The 23,301-nt window shown below is 34.5% G+C and overlaps 1 long non-coding RNA gene across 2 annotated transcripts in view; it reads left to right on the top strand.

The window, feature by feature from the left end:
- LOC128292795 (uncharacterized) overlaps positions 1–22,099 on the top strand; it is a 56,216-nt gene extending 34,117 nt beyond the window's left edge. Inside the window, exons 1-3 of one of the 2 annotated variants that reach the window (XR_008282716.1) lie at positions 19,760–19,976; positions 20,894–20,935; positions 21,808–22,099. This is a non-coding gene — a long non-coding RNA (uncharacterized LOC128292795). Of the gene's footprint in view, positions 1–19,759; positions 19,977–20,893; positions 20,936–21,807 lie in introns of those variants that run through there. The other variant, XR_008282717.1, reaches the window with a different exon arrangement.
- The last annotated feature ends 1,202 nt before the right edge of the window (positions 22,100–23,301 follow it).

The following is a 23,301-nucleotide window of genomic DNA, read 5'->3' as shown; positions in this document are numbered from 1 at the left end:
AATCAATATTATAATACTATTATGTTGAATAACCATGGAATTAAAATAAAACATAAATGATTTATTTTTCTTGGCATTATTAACATTAGTATTAATTTGCGTAGTCAAATTAGAAAAGCATTAGCCATGGAGCAGTCGGGAGAGAGAAGAATAGTGGAAACAGTTTTCGTTTACAACATTTCGAACTCTATGCATTGGAAAGGATTGTGGGCTTTATTTGGATACCATGGTGATGTTGTTGATGTGTTTATTCCATCAAAAAGGTGCAGAAATGGTAAAAGGTTTGGGTTTGGGAGATTCTCTAATGAAAGGAATGCACTAAGGGCGATAAAGAGGTTAAATGGTTTCTTTTTATTAGAGAAGAGAATCAGGGTGAAAATGGCTAGTTATAATAGTAAAAGAAAGTCTTGGAGGATTGTTTTGGATCAAAAGAACATGGAACAGATTGCTGAAATTGATCGAGAAGTAAAATGTGAAGAAATGAGTGATAATAAAGCAAGAGGAGATATGAAATCTGAGATCAGAAAAGTTCAAGGTCATGTTGAAGAAGAATTGTTATGGAATTTACAGAAATGCTTGGTGTGCGAATCGATTTCGATATGTGATTCATAAAGTATAAATGATCGTTTAGCGAAAATTGGTCTTGGGGAAATATCAGTAAGAAGGATTCAAGGTAGACATTTCTTGGTTGATATTCCGGATGAAGAACTAATGGAGCTGTTAAAGCAAACTGAGTGGTCATATTTGAAAGATTTTTTCATTAACATTGTGCCATGGTCGGAGAAGTTGAAGTTAAAAGAGAGGGTGTCGTGGATTGAAGTTTCTGGAGTGCTTTTGCACTGTTGAAACTATGAAACCTGTAAAAGAGTGGCTAGATTATGGGGAAGCTAGTGTCAATAGGCAAAACTGTAACTAAAGTACACAATTTCGAAAAAATTGAGCTGCTAATTTCTATTTCTCAAACGAACATGATTGATGAAGTTGTTAGCTTGGAAGTTGGCGATGATATTTTTTCGATCAGAGTTAGGGAAAGGGGACTGTCGGAGCTAAAATAAGATAGCTTTTCATGTAAGGCTAGTTAGAAGAAAAAAGAAGAAGTTAGCATCTTAGAAGCTGGTTCGGTGGTGTTGCGCGGAAGCGTGTGAAAGAGTAAAATTATTGTACTGAAAAATCACACCAAGTTCAATTCCCAGGAAAGAGAGGTAGATCACGAAGATCACTTAAATACCAAGTCTTTCCTAGCCAGAATATCCCTCTATCGTAATTTAATAGCACAATAAATCACTACAATCACATTCACAAAATATGCAAAACAAATAATAAAGAACACCGAATTTTAACGAGGTTCAAGAAATTTTGCCTACGCCCGGGCACTACCAAATATATTTCACTCTAAAATTACAAGTGAAATTTACAAATAGAGAGAGAGAATAATGCCTTAAGTAGAGAATGGCAATTATGGGATGAAGAAAGTAAGAAATGGTTAGGCCTATTTATAGTTGAGGTTCAAGGATCAACTTGCAATGTCCCTATACAATTAGGGACCAAAATTGCAATTATCCCATGCCAACTTTTAACCCAACTTGCCAACCAATATTACTTTCTACTTTCGGTGCCCACCCCATTTGACTTTTCAAAGAATGGTGGGTTCCAATAATCTCCACCTTGAAGATTTGATTAGGATAATCTTATCTTCACACAATTCTTCTCGCTTTTGACAACAATACTTGATAGTGCCTTCTTCAACTGTTAAACTTGCAGATATTAATCAAGTTCAAACAATGTTTGAACTTGGTTGTCTTACCACCTTGGTCATCATATCTCGGGATTATCTGCAGTCTTGATCTTCGAAGACAAATTTTCCCTCTTCAATAATTTCCCGCACAAAATGGAATCGACGTCGATATGTTTTGTGCGTGCATGATAGACTTGATTCTTTGCTAAATGAATAGCGTTTGACTATCACAATACACGTTAATATGCTTCGAACCAACCACAAGGTTTTAGCCATACCTTGTAACCAAATAGCCTCCTTACTGACCTCTCATTATGCCATGTACTCGGCTTCGTGGTTGACAATGCAATCAGAGATCGTAGTGTAGACTTCCAACTTATTGGTCCTCCGCAAGTGTAAACACATAACCGGTGGTTGATCTTCACTTGTCTAAATCATCGGCATAGTCGAATCAACGCATCCAATAACACCTTTACCAAGTGTATTATCCTCGCTTGAACAAGAATCCAACATCCACGGTCTTTCGAATATACCGTAGAATCCATTTCACGACTTGCCAATGTCCTTTTCGTGATTATGCATATACCGCTCACTATACTAATCGCCTGTGAAATGTCGGGTCTTGTACACACCATTGCATACATCAAGCTACCCATCGCATTAGAATACGGAACTTGCAACATGTATTCTCGTTCCGTATTCGTCGAAGGAGATAGTTGTGCGTAAAGCTTGAAATGAGAAGCCAACGGGTACTTACGGGTTTTGTCCGCTCGCTCATGCCAAACTCAGTAGTACCTTTTTCAAATCGCTTCGAGACAAGCTAACTCTATTATGAGCTCTATCTCTCCATATTTCCATGCCGAGAATCTTTTAGCTTCTCCTAGATCTTTCATCTCAAACTCGAGATTGAGTTGAGTCTTCAATCTTTCAATCTCAACTTTGCTCTTAGATGCTATTAGCATATCATCAACATATAAGAGCAAGTATATGAAAGTTTCTTCTTGTAGCTTCGAAAATACACGCAATGATCAAATTTACTTCTTGTGTACCTTTGCCCTTTCATGAACTCGATCAAATCGCTTGTACCATCGCTTCTGAGATTGCTTCAATCCATAAAGCGACTTTGTCGGTTTGCAAACCCAATTTTCTTTTCCAAAGAACCTTGAATCCATCCGGCCGAGTCATATAGATTTCCTCTTCCAAATCACCGTAAAAACGCGGTCTTCACATCAAGTTGAACTAGTTCAAGATCATATTGCGCAACCAAGGCTAGCAAAATCCGAATAGACGAATGCTTCACAACCGGAGAAAACACTTCATTGTAATCTATTCCTTCTTTCTCGAGCGTAACCTTTGCTACCAATCTAGCCTTGTATCAATTTCAATTTTATCGAAATCCTTCCTTCTTTGCATATACCCATTTGCATCCAATTGCCTTCTTTCCTTTGGGTAGTGTCACCAACTCCTGTGTCTTATTTTTATGAAGAGACGCATTTCTTCATTCATTGCTTGCTTCCACTTTACACCATCGTGGTTACTTATCGCTTCGTAAGTAGAAGGAACATCATCATCTGCAATTGGAAGTGCATAGGCCACTATATCATCAAAGTGAGCAAGCTTACTTAATCTCTCTTCTTGGCCTTCTATATGCAATTGAATCTTGTTGTTGTAGAGGTTCTTGGGTAGGAACCTCTTCATCATTTGTCCCTCCAATATTAGCCGGATCATCGTTAACCTTTTCAAGCTCCACCGCCGCAAAGTACTACTGGTTTTGTCATCCTTTGTGAATCCTTGTACTTCAACATGGTTGATTCATCAAAAGTCACATCTCATCGAAAACAATTTTCCTTGTATTAGGACACCAGAGACGGTATCCTTTTACTCCATCAGTTATACCCAAGAATAATGCTTTCTTTGCTCTTGGGTCTAACTTAGATTCTTTTACATGATAATATGCAGTGGAACCAAATACATGTAAAGAATCATAATCAGTAGCAGATTTACCAGTCCACATCTCCATAGGAGTTTTTCCATTTATTGCAGCTGATGGCAAACGGTTAATTAGATGGCACGATATGTAATCGCCTCATTAAAATTCTTTGTCCAATCCAAGATTGGACAACATACATCGAACTTTCTCCAAGATAGTTCGATTCATGCGCTCGCCACCCCATTCTGCGTGGTGTATCCCGAACAGTGAAGTGTCGCACAATGCCCTCATCTTGGCATACTTGTAGAAATGGATCGTTTTTGTACTCAGTACCATTATCTAATCGAAGTCGTTTGACCTTTCGACCAGTCTAAGTCTCCACCATCTTCTTCCATTTCAGAAATGCATCCAAAACTTCACTTTTTCTTTTCATTAGATACACCCATACTTTTCTTGAATAATCATCAACAAAAGTAACAAAATAGTGCATACCTCCCAAAGAAGCTACTTTGGTAGGTCCCCACACATCACTGTGAACGTAGTCCAGAATTCCTTTCGTATTGTGAATTGCTGGACCAAATTTTACCCTCTTCTTCTTGCCCAGAACACAATGTTCACAGAATTCCATTTTGCAAGAATTTGCACCTTTCAACAAGCCTTGCTTCGCCAATGTCCGCAAAGCTTTTTCACCAAGATGTGCCAATCGCATATGCCATAATCTGTAGCCTCGAATCTACATTTTTGTAGAAATTGTTGATGTTGATCCAATAACTGCATTTCCATTTAAAAGTACAAGTTATTTCTTCTTGTGCCTTTCATCACCGTCAATTGCCCACTACTACTTTTAGTAATCCATCTCTCAAAGTGATTGTGAGCCCTTTAGATTCTAGGGCCCCTAATGAGATGAGATTTTCTTCAAAGCTAGGTAATGCGTAGCTAACATCTGTCAAGACTTGGATTGAGCCGTCGTGATTCTTCAATTGACTGTATCCACTCCCATTGTCTTACAAGCACTATCATTGCCCATAAGAACAATTCCACCTTCTAGCTCTTTAAGACTAGAAAACCAGTCCTTATTAGGACACATATGGTAAGTACATCCCGAATCCAAAATCCACTCATCCGCTTGACATGCCATTGCCATGCCAACCAAGCTAAAGTCTGACTCCTCATCATGCTCCGCTACACATGCATTAGAAATAGCCTTGCCCTTTTGTAGCTTAGGACAATTCTTTTTCCAATGCCCTTTTTCACGGCAAAAGGCACATTCATCTTTAGTGGGTCTCCCTTTGGACTTTCCCCTTCTACCAGATTTGCTGCTGTGTGAACGACCTCTTACTGTTAAGACTTCTGCGGTTGTATCTCTGTGATCTCTTTTATCTTTCTTTCGAGTCTCAGATCTATACAACGCACTACAGACTGCATCAAATGTGATCGTGTCCTTCCCATGAAGCAATGTGGTGGTAAGATGATCATATTCATCAGGAAGGGAATTCAACAACAATAATGCCTTGTCTTCATCTTCAAATTTCTCATCCAAATTTAGCAAGTCTGCTAAAATTTTATTGAATGAGTTCACATGGTCATTCATCGACATACCGGTGCATATGTGAATCGATAAAGTTTCTTTTCATATAAAGCCTATTTTCAAGACTTTTCGTTAGAAACTTTTCTTCCAGTGTATCCCATAACTTCTTCACGATGTCTCCCTCATGACAGTAGTTACGCTCTTTGGCCAAACATAGGCGGATTGTACCACACACTGTCTATTGATCTTGGCCTCCTTGTCATCCATCTTGTCGGTTTTTCTTCAAGGGCTATATCTAGCTCTTGGCGACATAAGACATCCAGATCTCACATTGCCACATACCAAAATTATTGGTACCGTCAAATTTCTCTACTTCAAATTTTGCATTTGTCACGAGAGTCCTTGCGATGACGATGTCGCTGCCATTTTTTCTCAATCCCAACCATCAGATACGTGAGCAATGATCGTATTCAGAATAGTGCCGTATACGTAAATAGTACTGTATACGTGAATAGTGCTATATACGTGAATAGTACCGTAAACGGTCGTATTCCCCAAGTACGAATCTGGCTCTGGTACCAATTGTTGCGCGGAAGCGTGTGAAAGAGTAAAATTATTGTACTGAAAAATCACACCAAGTTCAATTCCAGAAAGAGAGGTAGATCACGAAGATCACTTAAATACCAAGTCTTTCCTAGCCGAATATCCTCTATCGTAATTTAATAGCACAATAAATCACTACAATCACATTCACAAAATATGCAAAACAAATAATAAAGAACACCAGAATTTTAACGAGGTTCAGCAAATTTTGCCTACGTCCTCGGGCACTACCAAATATATTTCACTCCAAAAATTACAAGTGAAATTTACAAATAGAGAGAGAGAATAATGCCTTAAGTAGAGAATGGCAATTATGGGATGAAGAAAGTAAGAAATGGTTAGGCCTATTTATAGTTGAGGTTCAAGGATCAACTTGCAATGTCCCTATACAATTAGGGACCAAAATTGCAATTATCCCATGCCAACTTTTAACCCAACTTGCCAACCAATATTACTTTCTACTTTCGGTGCCCACCCCATTTGACTTTTCAAAGAATGGTGGGTTCCAATAGGTGGCGAGCTCAAGGTCAGAAATCCCATTGGGGGGAATTGAAAGCGTCAAGTCAGGAGCATTAATGGAAGTTAACCTTGAAAATAGGAAGAAGAGTAATGAATGTCAGAAAATGATGGAGGTGGAAAATGAAGAGGTTGAGTCAGTGCATGTGTCCAAAGAAATTAATGTAGGTGGGGCAGTTGAATCGGATATTGTTATGGAAAGGGCCTTGAAGGACGTAAAAGACATGAGATTGGCTGTTGTAGAGGATGCTATTGAAGTTTCAAATGTTGGGGGCATTAAAAATGGATCACGTGTGGATTGTAGGAGTGTTGGAATTTGTATTCCAAAAGTTGTAATTGGTCTAGAGGACGGTAACAATGGAAGTCAAGAGAATGAAAAAAATAGAGATGAAATGCTGGAATCAAATTTGGATTTAGAAGAAGAATTGAACCAAATGATTATTCACAGGAAAAAAAAGAAAGGATTGAATAAGAAGATTCGGTCTATGAATGAAATCCAAAGTAGTCTTTTAACGTCTAAAGAGAGGAAGAAAAGGGACAGAGCCAAGCTGAAGGAAAAAGGAAGGGAGCATCGTAAGAAAGATGAGAAGATTATTAATCTATCCTTATCGAATTCGGATATAAGTAACATAATGAGGGTGATTCTTAGAGAAGCTAATAACACTTGGGCACTCAGAAAGAAATTGGGATTTAGTGTTCATGGAGATGAAGAAGATGTAATTGAAGAAATAATGAGAGCAGAGATTCAGTAACTTTGTTTCGATTTTAGAATGAGAGAGGAGATCAGGTCTCAGTGGTTAATAAGCGAGTGATTGAAGTTCTTGTGCAATTTTTGGTGTTGATAAGGGAAGATGGTTCTGGAGATATTTGGGTTTTTTGGAGTAATTTGGTGCTTAAAGAAGGCTATCTTTTTAGAAATGGTGATGGTGTGAGGGAAATTATTGGAAGAGGCAAAGGACACTTTATTAGCTTATGGAATGGCACAGATTTTCTGTGATGGGTACTGGGATTGAATTGTCCATTATGTATTGGAAATTTTTGGGTGTGGTCATTGTTTATTTAATGATTGGTTTATTCAGGATTTTTTGGGTGGCTACAATCGGTAATGGATGTATATGTATGGCTACAAGAAAATTGGGTTTTTTGTGATGTGAGTGGGAGTCTTAGTAGTTAGGTGGTTGTTATGATGCTGTTTTGGTTGCTGGAATTTTTCGGGGTGGTGTTGTCTGAATAGGAGCAGGATTTTTGTCTATTATTTTGGTTTGTTTTACTGCTCATGGTTGTTTTATGTTCATTGTGTATAGCTTTTGCTTACGAGGTATGAGTTGGTGTAATTGGAGATGTTTGAATAGTGAATTATGGTGTGGATGGTGGAGGATTCGGGTTTTGTTTGGGTTGGATTGGGTTTGTTTTAAATGTTGCTGGGGTTGTTTTGATTGTATCTATATCATGTAATGGGGTTTTGGTTGTGGGTCGATTGGGGGGTGGTCTTATTTACTGGTTGCTTTTTGGTTGTATTTTCTGGCTTTTGTGCAGGGGAGGTCATGGAAGGAAAGTCATTTTGGCTAGTTATGAGGTTGTAGTGATGGTTTTGGTGTTGATTTGGAAGGAGTAGGTTTTTATAACTATGAAATGCAATTCAATAAATGTTTCAGATTGGCTGTTTGTTGTCGGATTTGATCAAGGTTGTTTTGGGAACTGTTCGTGATATTGGGAGGTTGTTTTTGGTTGTAGCTGAGGTTCGATCTGAAATCACTTGTCAAGGTTTACTTGGCGCGGCGGTTGTTTCGTTTTTAGCAGGTTTCCCATTGTTTTTCTTTGTGTAGAGTTTTTTGGGATCATTGTTGGGGGATTTTCTCTACGCTCTTTTATGTTTTGACATTGTTTCATTTTTGTTGTTTTTGTTGTTTTTCTTGTCGAACTGGTTGGGTTGGGTGATCCCAATGCCTTATATTGTATTCAATTGATTGAGAAAAAAAAGTATTAATTTGTGTAAGTTTAAGAAAATAGATTCTTATTTGATGACTTCTGAAAAAGTTAATTATCACTCCAAAAGGTTTTGGGCTTTTCGTAAATAAATATAGGTTTAATATATTATTTGGTATCTAAGTTTAATATTTTTTTAAACTTAGCACCTAAATATTTTTAATCCAATTTGCGTGTGTTAGACTGTGTCCCAGGCCGTGTGGATCACACGGGCTAGGCCATTTAGACCCTGTGGGCCACATGAGCGTGTGGGATCATTTTTTGAAAATTTCACTTAGGTTCGTTTGACTCTGAAATTTATAATTAGACCTTCTGTGGGGTCTGTTTGACTTAAATATGATTCTAAAATATGAAACTTGATATTTTGTGAATGTACGTGATAGGGGTAAGGTATGCATTACAATTGGAAGTATGTTTAAAATGTGAAATTTGTATATGATATGATAGTTTTGTTAGTATGTTTTGATGTGAAAAGCATGTATGACATATGTGCATATGATGTCTGTATGTATTTGCATAAGCATTGGGGTGAGAAATGATATGTGTTGGAGGAAGTGTGATTCTGGCAGTATTACCGTATCTTTTGGCGATAACCGCAATATCAGTTATGGCAACTTGATTGCAATTGTAGTGACTTGACCACATATATTTGATTATGGCGGATTACCGCAATATTTTTGTTTGGCAGCTCAACTGCACTTATATGAGTGACATACCACCATGATCCGGTGTGATTGGATGGATGGACCTTTGTAATCGTAACTAGTGTGATTGGTTGGACGGAGTTGAGGTGTAGCAGATGGGGGTATAATCTGTGTCTGCATTTGTTCTGGTCTGATATGACATTCTTTTACGATATATATGCTTCTGAGAACATGACATTCTGGTCTAATATATGTTTATGAAAATATAATACTCTGATCCGAAATATGTCTAGAAATATGACTTTATGATCTGATATATGTTTCTAGTAATACAACATTCTGATATGATATTTGTACATTATAAGTAAAATTTTGTGATGACATTTACATATGTGCTTGTCAAATAAAAATTCTGGTTGTGGGTATAGTTACACACTGGACTCCTACCTCACTTGTTTGTTTAAAACGTTTCAGGTGGTCTTCTGGCTTAGGATCGGATGGCGTGTGGGAGCTCAGATTATTTTATCAGTTAATTAAAACATGGTGATTTTTGTAACTTTCTATTTTGGACTTTTTGACATTACAATTTGTTTTTTTAGGGCCTTTTTTGGTTTAAATAATCGGTAATTAATATTTTCAAACAGGAAATTAAAAAATCACACAAGTTAACAAATAGATTTTAATTTACAAAATTAAAACTCTAAAAATTTTCTGCTATAAATTAAGTAAATCGTTAAGTGTTTTTTTATAAATAAATAAATAGCGTTTAACAAATAGCATTAGCCAGAAAATGGTTTGCTCAAAATTAATATTTTCTAAGCAAACGAATTTAAATTAAATTTCGGGATTTTCTATTCACAGTTGGAACTCTATCCGTACATTTTTTAGCATTTCCCTAGCATCTTGTAGCTCCTCAAAATTCTCACAGTCGGAAAAGTATCTAATATTTAGAAGATAAACATCCTCCTTGTCATCTAATGATTCATCATCATAATTTTGATTTTCACCCTTATCACGACTCTCAACATCACCATCAGCAAGCCCCTCACCACACGCACCAACCACCCCAGCACCCTTACCCACGCCAACTGAACCTTCACCAAGGCCCTCCCTAGAACCATCATTAAGGCCTTTCCCAACACCCTCACTAAGGCTTACTGAACCCTCATCAAATCCCTGCCCAGTGCCCACCACCCTCCAAGCCTTGCGCACCACCCTCACCAAGGCCCTCAAAAAGAACATCCCCTAATTCCTCACCACCTAAACTAACATTCTCACATTCAACTGAACCAGAACCCGCATTATTAGATTGATCAACATTGGGTCCACCCAATAGCTATGGCACTTCATCAGCTACTATAGCATTGTCTATCCTCTGCTCCACATATATATCCATCTCTTTATACTTATGCCAACAATTAATAAATGTGATTGTACTTTGGTCATCCCAAATGACCCTAAGATTTTGATCTAAAGCCATACTCGGAGGGATACGAGAATATATAACTTGAACATTACTATAAAATAGCCCCTCTTTCTCTATGTTACATAACTCGAAACACCTGGATCCTCTCTTATCCCGACCTTTCTCCTCCGTCATACCTAAGCTTTGGATCCCTCACAAAGTTTCCACCCCCGCATACACATTGAACCAGTAATCATCATCACCCATCTACGAAAAATAATAATCAACAACCATAAATATCATGCACTTCTTTTTCAAATTTAGGAGAAACCGAATCGATGGCTTCAAAAACTTATCAACTGGCGGGATTCAATAATGAAAGGGATATGTGATATGGAAGGAAGATTTAAATTCAAGTTGAAACAGATTTTTTATTTTTTTATGATTTTCTATTAACCCTTAACTAGTAGGGGAAAATTTTTTGGGTTTAATTTTATTAGGTTATCATATTAGGGTTTAGTTATGTCATGCACTTCTTTTTCAAAAGTAGCTTTCCACGTAAGATTAATAATTTTTTTTATGTGTGCGATGCAGCAGTTTCTACTATTAATCATATTTGACGTGACATCATAAATTTAACGATTGATTAACTTTTTCCAATTCATTTTCAGGAAAATGACAAACACTATTATTTGAAGGGTTAAAAAAGATCGAAAGAATTAAAGGGCAAAAATAAATATTTTCTCAAAGTTAGAGGACTAAATTAATCATTGTATCTAAAAAGGAATTGTCAAAAAAATGGTTAAAATAACCATTTTGAAGTGAATATGTAAAATTGTAAATGATGGTGAAGTTAAATGTAAAAATATGACAACTTAACATATTTTTAGGTGGGAGGGGGCTGGCAGGTGCTCATCTTCTCAAAATATGAAATTAAATTTTTAATCCTTTGAATTTTATATAATTTTAAATTAATAAATGATAAAGTTATAATTTTGTCCTTCTAAAATGATAAAATTTCCATTTCATCTTTTAAAATTTACAAAAAAGTATAAACTATTAAAAGTATAAACTTTTTTTCGGGTTGGGGTCACAATATGGCTGTAGAGTATAGAGTTGTGATTAAAATAAGTAAAAAGAAAATTTTACTCGTCTTATCTCATTGCCACCATTGGTTACTATGAATATAAAATATTAAAATATTAATTAATAAATTTTAGAAATAATAATAATTGATAAAAATATTGATAAAAGAATATGAGAAAAGTCTGGGAGTAGTTGTTTTAAAATGAGATTTTCATTTTATTATTTTAAAATTTTAAGTTCCTAAAAATACTTTTTTGCAATAAATAATTATATATTTTTTATAAAATAGTAATGTGAGTAGTTGAGGATTTCTTTTATGAATACAATTATTGATAAATGAATAAAAATATTTTTATTGATAAAGAATGTGAAAAAGTAGGGAGTAGTTGTTCTTAAAATGAGTTTTTTATTTTTATTATAAAATTTAAACTTGACCTAACTCGATTTGATTATAAATGTTAATAACTTAAATTTAAATTGACCTAAATTTAAGTTGTCATCAACTTAAAAGAAACTGATTGTCGAAACCATTTTTAAATTGAGTTTTTGAAAATGGGAATCGATTTTAAAAAATGAAAACGGGAGTCGCCACTAATCTTTTTAGGTGTGATTGGATCACCTTTAAAACATTTTATTTTAAAATCATTAGTTTTGGTCCACGAAATAAAAGAACGGGTTCGGGAGTCGGTTACGTACGAGGAAGGATTAGCACCCTCGTAACGCCCAAAATTGGTACCTAATTGATTATCAAGTGTCTTTAATGTCGGCAATTCAAAAAGTTTTAAGATGTAATCCTCTTTAAATTAGTATAGTTTGATTTTTTTGTAAATTAAAGTTCATTCGTATCAAAGTATTGACACTAAATTGGCTTTTTAGAAATCCCTATCTCGAAAAAACAAAACACTACATCCAATAAGTTAGGGCATATTATTTTGCAATTCCAAGACAGTAGCTCACGTTTTGCAAACATTTAAAAACTTAAGAAGGGTACTTGATTATTCGAACTTAACGAGAAAAGTTGCAACCCAATAAGTTAGGGCACTACTTTCTCAAAATTTCCAAACACCAAGCATTGCCTTTGTATTTTTTTTTGAAAACTTCGGGGCCTTATTTTTTTTAAAAAGATGCATGGGGAATTGTATTGTACTATAAATCATACATAGTAACATGTTATTGAAGTAACTAAATAATACATACATTTTAACAAAATGATAGCAATAATATGAAGATCGCATTAGATGCATAAAATTATATATACATGGCAAATATTGACAATATGCATACAAAGATATATATATATAGCATATATTGAGAATGAATAAACAAAATATACAAATATACAAGGTAATAATTAAATAATGCATGATATATAAGAAAGCAATAATTAAATAATATATGACATGCAAATAAAAGTATAATATCAATGTACATGTCTACAAAATATAACATATAATAATAATAAAATAACATTTAACACATACATGTTACATACAATATAAAATCTACAAAAGAACTAATAAAAATAAAATGATTGATTGCTAACAAAATATGCATATAATTAAAAATAAGATATTTCATAACCATTTTAAAATAGTATTTAATATATAATATATAATATATAATAACAAGAATATTTATAAAAGAATAATAATTATATGGTAATATATTGGCTTGAAAGTATGTAAGAGAATTCATAATATAAATTTAAAATGAAATGATATATATAATAAATAAGTAAATAATTAATAATGAAATGTGTATATAATATGAGTTAAAAATATGATTTAATAATAATAATTTACAAATTTTAAATAATATATATAATATAAACATAAATGATATAATTGGTAATATGTAATATACATAACATATATATATATATATAAAATAATAAGCAATATACAAGTAAAACATAATAAATATTATATAATAAAATATATGGGAAATAATATAATAAATATAGCATATAATAATGAAAATTTATATGTAAAAATAATATGTATAAATAAATATATAATATATGTAAAAATATAATAATATATATATATAAATAATAATTATGAGAGAATTAATATATAATAAACAATTATAATACATATAAAAATAACACTTATAAAATAATTTTATGGAAATAAAATTAAAATAAAACAAATAATAAAATATATATAGAATAATAAAATAAATATAGGACTAAATTTGGAGTTTAGCAAAATTAATGGGCGAATTTCAAAGAAACAAAACTGGATTAAGGCCCTATTTAAAACGTGCATAAAATTAGAGGGACTCACTGGGCAAATTGCCCTATTCCCAAAATGGCCACGTTTCTCAGAATATAATTTAACAACTGTCAGGACCAAATTAAAACTAAAATAAAATAATAGGGCCAAATCATAAATAAAATAAAGTTTAATTGTAAACACAAAAGGGGTAGAAGGACCGATTGGGAAATTAACCCAATTTTAAAAAATGCGCGGATCCTCCCCGAGTAATCGAGTCAACGCGCGGATCCTGGGGTCGCAAAAAGACACCATTTCGTTCAAGCTATATAAGCTACCTTCTCAGCTTAAGGTTCATTTGAACCCCGATTTTAAAAAAAAAAAAAACTAAAAAAATTCTCTCTGAAAGAGAGAGAGGAAGGGAGCTCCGGGATCTGGCCTTCGTACGCCCACGCGCCGGTCCACGATCCCACGCGCCGCCCTAAGGGCCACCGTGTACAGAGATCGGAGGGTTTTAAAACCCTCGTCTCTTTAGATCCAAAACAGGTAGTTCTTCTCCTTTTCAAATACCCTTAGTATTTTGCTAAACAGTTCATATATATGCGCTAAAAAAATAGAGAATAAGTCACTCTGTTATCACCTTTGAAACTGTTTGTATTTGTTTTTTATTTCTGTCCCTGTGTGTCTTTTACAAGGGTTACAAAGGGGTTTTTATAGCCACTAATTTGTTACATAAAGAAAGAAATCTCCGATTTCTTTCTATTTCTTGTCTACTGTATCTTTGACCATTATCTGCTGAGTTTCCTTTTCCATTTTGCAGGTACCCCGACGATCTCGGCGTTAACGGTGGTACCAAGGCCAGAGGGGAGGCCTGAGATCGCGGTGCTGGACAGTCGCGAGAGGGACGAACGCATTGATGACGCGTCAGTGTGCATTGATGGCCTCGATCTGGGAAGTTGAACTGACGCTCCCCGAAGCTTCTAGAAGCTGTTGCGGCGCTGTCGAGAAAGAGCTAGGGTTAGAAACCCTAGCTGATGATGTTAGGTTTTGGGCCTCTGAAAGCTTGGGTCAATTGGGTCTAGTTTAGGTCTGGGCCTGTCGGGCATTGGGTCTGTGTATTTGGGTAGGATGTAACAGTGGGCCTGCTGGTTTTTAACATTTGTAAAAGGACTGTAAAGACTTTTATTATTATTTTGGATATATTGGATTATGCCTTGGCTTCCAATGGGCCGGGCAAAATTGAGGTATTACACTGATTATATATATATATTCCAGTCAATGTAGGTACATGATAATAGAAAGATGTTGGAAAAAATCAAGCTCTTTCCAAGTCAAAAATTACAAAACAATTAAGGAACAAGACATCCAACATCATACCTAACTCCTAATGCCAAATAATTTTTTTTTTTGTGAATACAATGACATTGTTATTTTGTTTAATTTATTTGATTCTTTTTGAGTGATGTGTTAATAAGGAATTATTGGATTAATTATTGTAATAATGAGATTGAATATTATAAAATAAAATTTAAAAATTAAAAGTACTAAAATTAAATTGTATAATTTTATGAGAATTAAAATATAATTTTAAAATTTTAAAAGATTTAATTATAATTTTATCATTTTATAAGTAAAATTTTAAGACGTGAACTCAGCTAGCACCCATTGTTGCCGTTCTTGTACTAATAGTTCAAATAATTATTTATTATAAATATTAAAGTAAATAATTAACTTAAAATTATAAATTGAATAACTTGACAATTAAATATAATAAATATAAATATGAAAGAGAAGTTACATATTTATATAGAATAAAATTTTAACTTGAGACATTATCATTTTAACTTACGTTTTTTACTTAAACATTGAACTATAGTAATAGAATATCGAGTTGTGATTAAAATAGGTAAAATATTTAAAAATTAATTAATAATTTTTAAAAATAATAATTATTGATAAAAGGATATGAGAAAAAGTAGGGGAGTAGTTGTTTTAAAATGAGATTTTCATTTTTATTATGTTAAAAACTTAAGTTCCTAAAAATAGTTTTTCAGTAAATAATTATATATATTTTGTATAAAATAGTAATGCGAGTAGTTGAGAAATTTTAAAACAATTACTGATGAATGAAATTAAAAATATTAATTATTGATAAAGAATATGAGAAAAGAAAGGAATAGATTTTTAAAATGAGTTTTTTATTTATATTATTTAAAATAATTCAAGTGATGGTTTGATGTCAATGGTGTTCATCGTGTGTCGCCTAGATTTGGGTCACTATTTTTTTGTAATAAATAATTATATTAAGTTTTGTATAAAAATTTAATGTGAGTAGTTAGAGTTTTTTTCTTTTGTTTTCAACGAATTTCGTAATTATATATACCGTGAGAATTTCGTCACTAAATTTGACTAAATTTAAATGAGATATTTTGCTTTTAGCTAAGCATAAACATAATTTTGAAATTTAAAATCGGTATAAATTAAAATATATTAAATCATTTCTTAAAAATATGATTAAATTTACATAATTATAAAATTTAGACAAAAAGGATAATTGTATTCCAACAATAAATGTGATTAAGTTTACAACATCTAAATTAGATCAAATTATAGAGTGTCATCTTTTTATTGCTTCAATGTAATTTTTTGTTTCTATAATTTTTTTAGTGAATTACAATAACAAGGCAAAGCCCGAACAACCAACGCAATTAGAGTTGTATGAACCAAATTCTAAGATATTGTTTGTAAGTCAAGTTAAACAAAATCTAAAAGATTGCTTGCAAGTAAAGTTAAACAAATATATTTTCTTTTTAAAATATTTAGTAGTATAATATATTTAACATTTATTAGCATAATATATTTTACATTAATTAGAATTAGGTTTTTTCAACTTATAAATAGATGTGGTTGAAACTTCTCTTGGATCATCATTCAAATTCGACATTAGTGAATTTTTTTCTCCTCTTCATGTATTTTTTTCCAAAAAGGTTTCTATGTAAAATCTATGTGTTCTATTCCTCTTTATTCTCTTTGTGATTCTTTGCCATTATCGAAGTTCAAATTTTACAAATTGCTATCAGAGCTTTTCAGATTGCTTATTTCGATCATGGTAATGGCGATAATGAAGTATGATATTTCGCTGTTGGATAGCAACACCAAATTCTAGCTGTGGTAGATAAAGATGTAGGCAGTTCTTGCGCAGATGGATTTGGAGGATGCTCTGCTAAGGATAGATAATCTGCCTTCGACATTAACGGAGGAAGATAAGAGGCGCAAAGATCGAAAGACTATAACGTAGTTACATCTGCATCTGTCGAATGAAATTCTACAGAACATTATGAAGGAGAAGATCGTTGTCGCATTATGGAAGAGACTGGAGCAGTTATTCATGTTGAAAACCTTAACCATCAGGCTGTATATGAAGCAACGTCTTTATGCTCATCGTTTGGAGGAATGAGCATTTGTGCACGAACACTTAATAGTATTTAAAGAAATTCTCTCAAATCTAGAGGCCATGGAGGCTTAGTACAATAAAGAAGATTTAAGGTTGGTTCTACTTTGTTCATTGCCCTTGTGGTATTCAACCTTTAGAGAAATGATTTTGTACAGTTGGGAATCTCTCACAGTTGACAAAGTCTATACTTCTTTGTATTCGTATGACAAGATGAAACATCTTATGGTTGGTTCTGACTTTTCAGGAGAGAGACTTATTGTTCATGGGAGGACACATGAGCGAAATCTGTTGCTTGGAGAGATTGAAAGCCCATCTACAAAGCTTGACAAATATGGAATGTGAACTTCAAGGATATGTAATCCTAGATATTAAATGTAATCTTTAGAAGATACGATTCTATAATCTTAGAGATTTGATTTGTATATAACTTTTAATCTTAGCGATTGATATACTTTGATCGGTACCATTGATTTTGGGGAGGCTCAACTATAAATAGAGGCATCTCCCTCTTATTATAATTTATTCAGTGATTAATAGAATTTTGAGAGCATTCACTCAAACTTTCTCTCTAAGTGTTCTTGATTTTATATGGCTTTTTCATCTTTTGAATTCTTTCTCTTTTTTTTTTTTTATTTCATTGTACTTCGTGGGTGCCTTAGAGGGGTTCTGTTCAATCCTCAATTATTGCGAGTTAGGTTGACCTAGGCATTTTTGGAGTGAATAAACTACCTAAGGCTGTACGGATTGCGTGGGAAAAATCTAAGTCTGTGACAGTTGCTATTAGAGCTAGAGTTCGAAGGCACCGTTGAAAGTTGTCGAAAGAAGTTACTGAGAATGTTGAGCCAATGGAGACTCGTGGGAGGGCCAAGAAAGCTAGTCATTCGAGGGACATACTGTCAGTTTTAGAGGATCGAGTTGTCACTCTCAAGGAATCCGTGAGGGATGTCAAGGAGAGGATCGATGATGTTGATGATAGGATCACTAATGGGTTACAGTCTATGAAGGAGCAGCTCGAGATTATGTGTTGGACTGTTGAAAAGCTGAACGGTAAGAATGATGCCATCGAGGCTATGATGACAGCCTTGAAAAAGGAGATTGTGGAGCTCAAGGGTGAACTCACAATCTACAAGGCTGCTTTAGACAATGGATGGTTACTTACAGTTGCACCCAATCCCAATGTGGATGTTCCCAAGCCCAAGGAGTTCAAAGGAACAAGGTTCAAAAGAGATGTGGACAATTTTCTATAAGGAATCGAGCAATAATTTTGTGCCAAAGTAATCACGGACGATGCCACTAAGGCAATTACTGCTGCTATGTATTTTACTGAGGTTGCTTTGTTGTGGTAGTGTCGTAGGTCCATTGATCTGAGACGTGGTAGGACTGAAATTGGGACTTGAAAGAAGTTCTAAAGTGAGTTCAAAGCATAGTTTTATCCAAAGTATACCGAGGATAAGGCTTGGGAAAAGTTGCATCGGCTTCCATAACAAGGCATTGTAAGGGACTATGTGCAGGAGTTTAGCAAACTTATGCTTCAAATATCAGATATGGGTGAGAAAGAGGCATTCTTTTCCTTCATGGATGGGTTGAAACCATGGGCGAAACAAGATTTACAATGCTAAGGAGTACAAGAGCTTACATGACAGTAGCAGAACCATTTGCTGAATTTGGTGGAAAGAAAGACAAGCCTAAATCTTCCGAGCCCAAATTCAAGCCAAAGGGAAATGGTAGGGGAGACAAAGAAAATCCCACTAAGAATGGCAATGACAAGAATCCTTGGGACAAAAACAAGAATGGGCCTATAAGTTGCTTCCATTGTGATGGTCCACATATGATCAAGGACTATCCGGAGAAGGCTGTAATTTTTGCTATGGAAGCAATAGAGGAGGTCGATGAGTCATTCAACAATCTTGATTTGATATTAGGAGGTGTTGAAGACAAGATGAGTCATGGGCTGATGTTTGTAGACATCATGGTGGCTGACAGAAAATTGAATGCGCTTGTCGACATAGGTACATCTGATTTGTTCATGTCCGAAGAGGCTACTTGTAAACTTGGCCTCAAGATCGAAAATGAGTCGGGTCAGATCAAAACGGTAAACTCAAAAAGTGTTCCAATCAAGAGGGTTGCAAAGGGAGTGGATCTCCAACTTGACGATTGGACCGATAAGGCATCCATTAAGGTAATATCACTTGATGACTATGATTTGTGGTTAGATTAAGTTTTCTTGACTGGGTTAATGCATCTATTATTCCTTCTGGTAATTACATGGTCATTTCGAATTTGAACCATCAATACATGGTGAGAATGAGAATGTAACGCCCCAATTTTCGGGAATTCTGTGAATGTTGACAAAATTTCATGCTTTGATTTTGTCATTTGTGAGTGAAATTATGAAATAGGACCTATGTGAAAATGTTTGAAAATGCTATAGGCTAAATTGAAGTGGCCAAATAAATAGGAGTGCAAAATAGGAGGATTTGCATGATAAACCTTCCATTTTACATGAAGTGGCTAGCCATCATGTTGTTGTAGACAATATGAGTACTTGATATCCATAATTTATGGTACAAATTGATACAAATTGCTAATGGGTTAGGTAAATGTTCCATGATAATGGATTAGGTAAATATTCCATGATAATGGGTTAAGTAAATGTTTCATGATAATGGTTTAGGTAAATGTTTCATGATAAGAAATTCATGTCTTTTGTATTAAAGAATTAAATGGATGAAATATGAAGTTTTATTAAAAGAAAAAGGGGTGAAAAGAACAAAGTTTTGTCCATCTTTGTTCATCATAGCTGAAAGTTAGAGAAGAGAAAGGAGAGGAGAAAGCTCTTGAGTATTTGGTTATTAGGAGGAGGAAAATTGAAGGTAAGTTCTTGGTACCTTGCTTCTATTTTGAGGTTCATGAGTTCTTCTTGATTCTACCTTAACTCTTGAAGTATATTTTGATTTTTAGTTGTGTTGTGAGCATTTGGTCATGAATTAAAATGAAGGAAATGGTTGTTGTTTCATGTTCTTTTGATGAAAAATGGAAGATATGTGAAGTTGAGCCAAACAAATGAGCATGCATGTGCCTTAGATGTTAAAGGAAAAATCAGCTAACATGTTGTGCTTTAAAATGATGAAATGGAGATTATACTTAAGTAAAATCATAGATATGTGATGATTGATTGGTGATATACATGTTTAAATAACATGCATGCAAGATAGGTGTATGAAAGAGTGATTTGGTAATAAATCTGCTTGGGACAGCAGCAGTAACGTGACTTTGGAAAATCACCATAAATTGTGGGAGATGAATTAGAAGCTGAATAAATGATGTGATTAAAGCTTATTGAGTTTAGTTTCTAATGAAATAAACAAGAACATATTTTGAATTCTGTACAATGAGAAATTTGATTCGTAATGAATGGTGGTCAGATTAGTCAAACAGTGAAACATGGGAAACTTTGAGAAAAATCTGGTATTGATTGGATAAACCAAAAATTCTGAAAATTTTATGGATAGAAGATATATGAGTCTATTTTCAAGGAAAATTAACGGCACTTGATTTGGAGTTTCGTAGCTCCAGCTATAAATAATTTAGTGACTGTTGCTCAGGAAGACAGCTTGCAGTGAAATTATGATTATGTGGTAAACATTGACAAAAATTTGTTAATGAGTTGCTTATTGATTTCTTATAAGCTTACTATGATCTGTAGGTGTGGTTGGCCGAATATTGTAAGGGATTAATACGTAGTTCGTATTTGAATAGTTAGATTAACGTGTTAGTAATCCAATTGTAGGCGGTTCGTGTGTGGATCTCGTCAGCATATCGTCGCAAACAGGTGTGTAACTAACACCCTCTTTCTTAGTCTGGATCGGCAAAAGTCGAAAAGTCGAAATGTCGAAAATCGATATTTTGTAGATTTGCGAGTGTGCGAATGCTCGTGAGGTAAATCGATTAATGTTTTTGGTAAACTGCAAAATTTGGACTGCAAAGTGCATGATTTCTGTGCCCTCGATATTTTTGGGCTTAATGGGCCAAAAATTGGAATGATGGGCCAACGGGCCCAATTCGGTAAGAACCCTCGGTACGTGATTCTGTTAGTACGTGAAAAGTAGGAATATGCATGAAAACCCTAAAATAGATAAATTATTGAAATACCTTTAAAAGTGGAAAATTTACAGTTTACCCTAGTAGATAAATTACCAAATACCCTAGGATTAAATTGACCTAAATGCATGTTTGATGTTGTTATTTATCTGCATGTCATGTTGTTATTATCGATGCATGGGATTGGGATATTGACGAGGAAGTATCTGAAAGTGGCTTGTCCACATCTTGGAGGCTTTGCCTCAATTTCTGTTAATCGAGCAAGCAAGGCCGCAATTGTGGAGTGTTAAATTTGGGTGGGTTGAGCTATTCCCACATGGAGTGTATGGCTGGTACGGTGGAGTGTAGTGGTTGGTGGGTTGAGTAGTCTCCCAAATAGGCTTGCATATATTCTTGATGTTGCATGTATTTTGAAATGGGCCTATGGGCCATCATGTTATCTGAATAAGGGCTAAGGCCCGGTTTATTGTAATCTGAAAAGGGCTCGCCCAGACCATTACTGAATGGGCTTAGGCCCAATGGGCTTGAGTGACTTGGGCTTTGAAGGGTTTTCCTTACACACCGAGTTTCCCCAAACTCACCCTTTTATTTTCATCCACGCAGGAAATCCCCAACCATAGTGGGCTTGGAGTTGTGAGGGAATTCGGAGTGGCCACCCGTTCTGAAAGTTTGATTTTCTTCTGGTGAACTGGACATCCTTTTATTTACATTTGAAGTTTTTGGGCTTTTAAATGTAATAAGGCCGCTTAATTATTTTTGATGGTTTTAATATGTATTACTAAGATAGGTAATACTTATATTTAACTGTTGAAACTGGATAGCTTTAGGGCGCGTTTTCAAAAACAACAGTTGATTTCAAAATAACACGACAACAAGCAAAGCTTCCGCAATGAAAGTATTTTTCCAAAATTAATCACTTTTCCTAAAAATGACTTAATCAAATCGGTTTTCCTAGAAATATCCATGACATTAAGGTGTGGCAATGGCGGTATGCATGTCTAGGATTGGATCCGAAGGGAGCTTGGTACTTAAGCAGTCCGATGGACTCACCACCTCTTTTCCGGTTTCCTACCTGGTGCATAGCTTCCATTCACTTTAACCCTTAATGAATTAATCTTTTGAACATCAAGTACGATTTTCTGGACTTAGAAAGGAAATTTTTTTACGTTTTTGATGTGGCATGCCGGATCCGGCCATAACTTCTGGGCCGGGTTTGGGGTGCTACATTTAGTGGTATCAGAGCCTAGGTTGCAACAACTCGGCTGTGGAATGGGTTTACAAAAACAAAGATTTTCGAAAGCAAAAATTTTATAAAGAATACGAAAAACTCGATTTTCAAAATTTAGATATTTAGAAAGTGGCATTAAAAAGGAACTTAAGCCAGGTATTGGTTTTGGTTACCTTTTGAGTTCCCTTAGATTTATGGCTGAAATTGAACCATTTTGGAAGCGTAGGCTTTATTGAATTTTGGTATTTAAAGGAAAATTCATCCCAGTTTGGAAAAAAAGGGAAAGGCTTTTAGGTTAGAATGGAATTTTGGTTGAAGGAGGTCCTTCAGGACTTGGTTTCGAGGGGATTGGTACCCTCGGAAAATTAAGCGTTTTAGTAAGCCCCAGGGTAAAAGGGTTTTCTAGACCGGCTAACTGAATTTTGGAAGGTTTTTGGTGGCAACTTTGAAAAACACTAAGGAAATGAGACCCTTTTTGGATAAGAAAAGGGTTTTGAAATTAAAAATTTAAGATTTGTTAATTCAATGAGCCGGGAAATTTTAGGAAAGGATGATAAGTGGGTTTGGGCGGGTTAAGCAAAGGGTAAGGTGGTTGCGTCAGTAGTTAAGTCATAAGGAAATTTTGCTCAATTTAGAGTTGGAAGTGTATTTGTTAAATTTGGAGCTTACTTGGGGAGAAATGAAAAACCATAAAGTTGTTTTGTTACCGAAGAGGAACCTTGGAAAGGAGGGATTGATTTTAAGGATTTATTGTCAATATATAAAGAAGGTAAGTGGTCCGATGTTTAGGAAAGTTTGATAATTTTTTTTAAAATTAAATGAGGAATTGTTTTGGGAAAGAAGTGGGCCAACCTGGTATCGGAAAAAAA

This window comes from Gossypium arboreum, chromosome 5 (genome assembly GCF_025698485.1).
Source record: "Gossypium arboreum isolate Shixiya-1 chromosome 5, ASM2569848v2, whole genome shotgun sequence".
Lineage (NCBI taxonomy): Eukaryota > Viridiplantae > Streptophyta > Magnoliopsida > Malvales > Malvaceae > Gossypium > Gossypium arboreum.
This window is presented reverse-complemented; position numbering and strand designations above follow the sequence as displayed.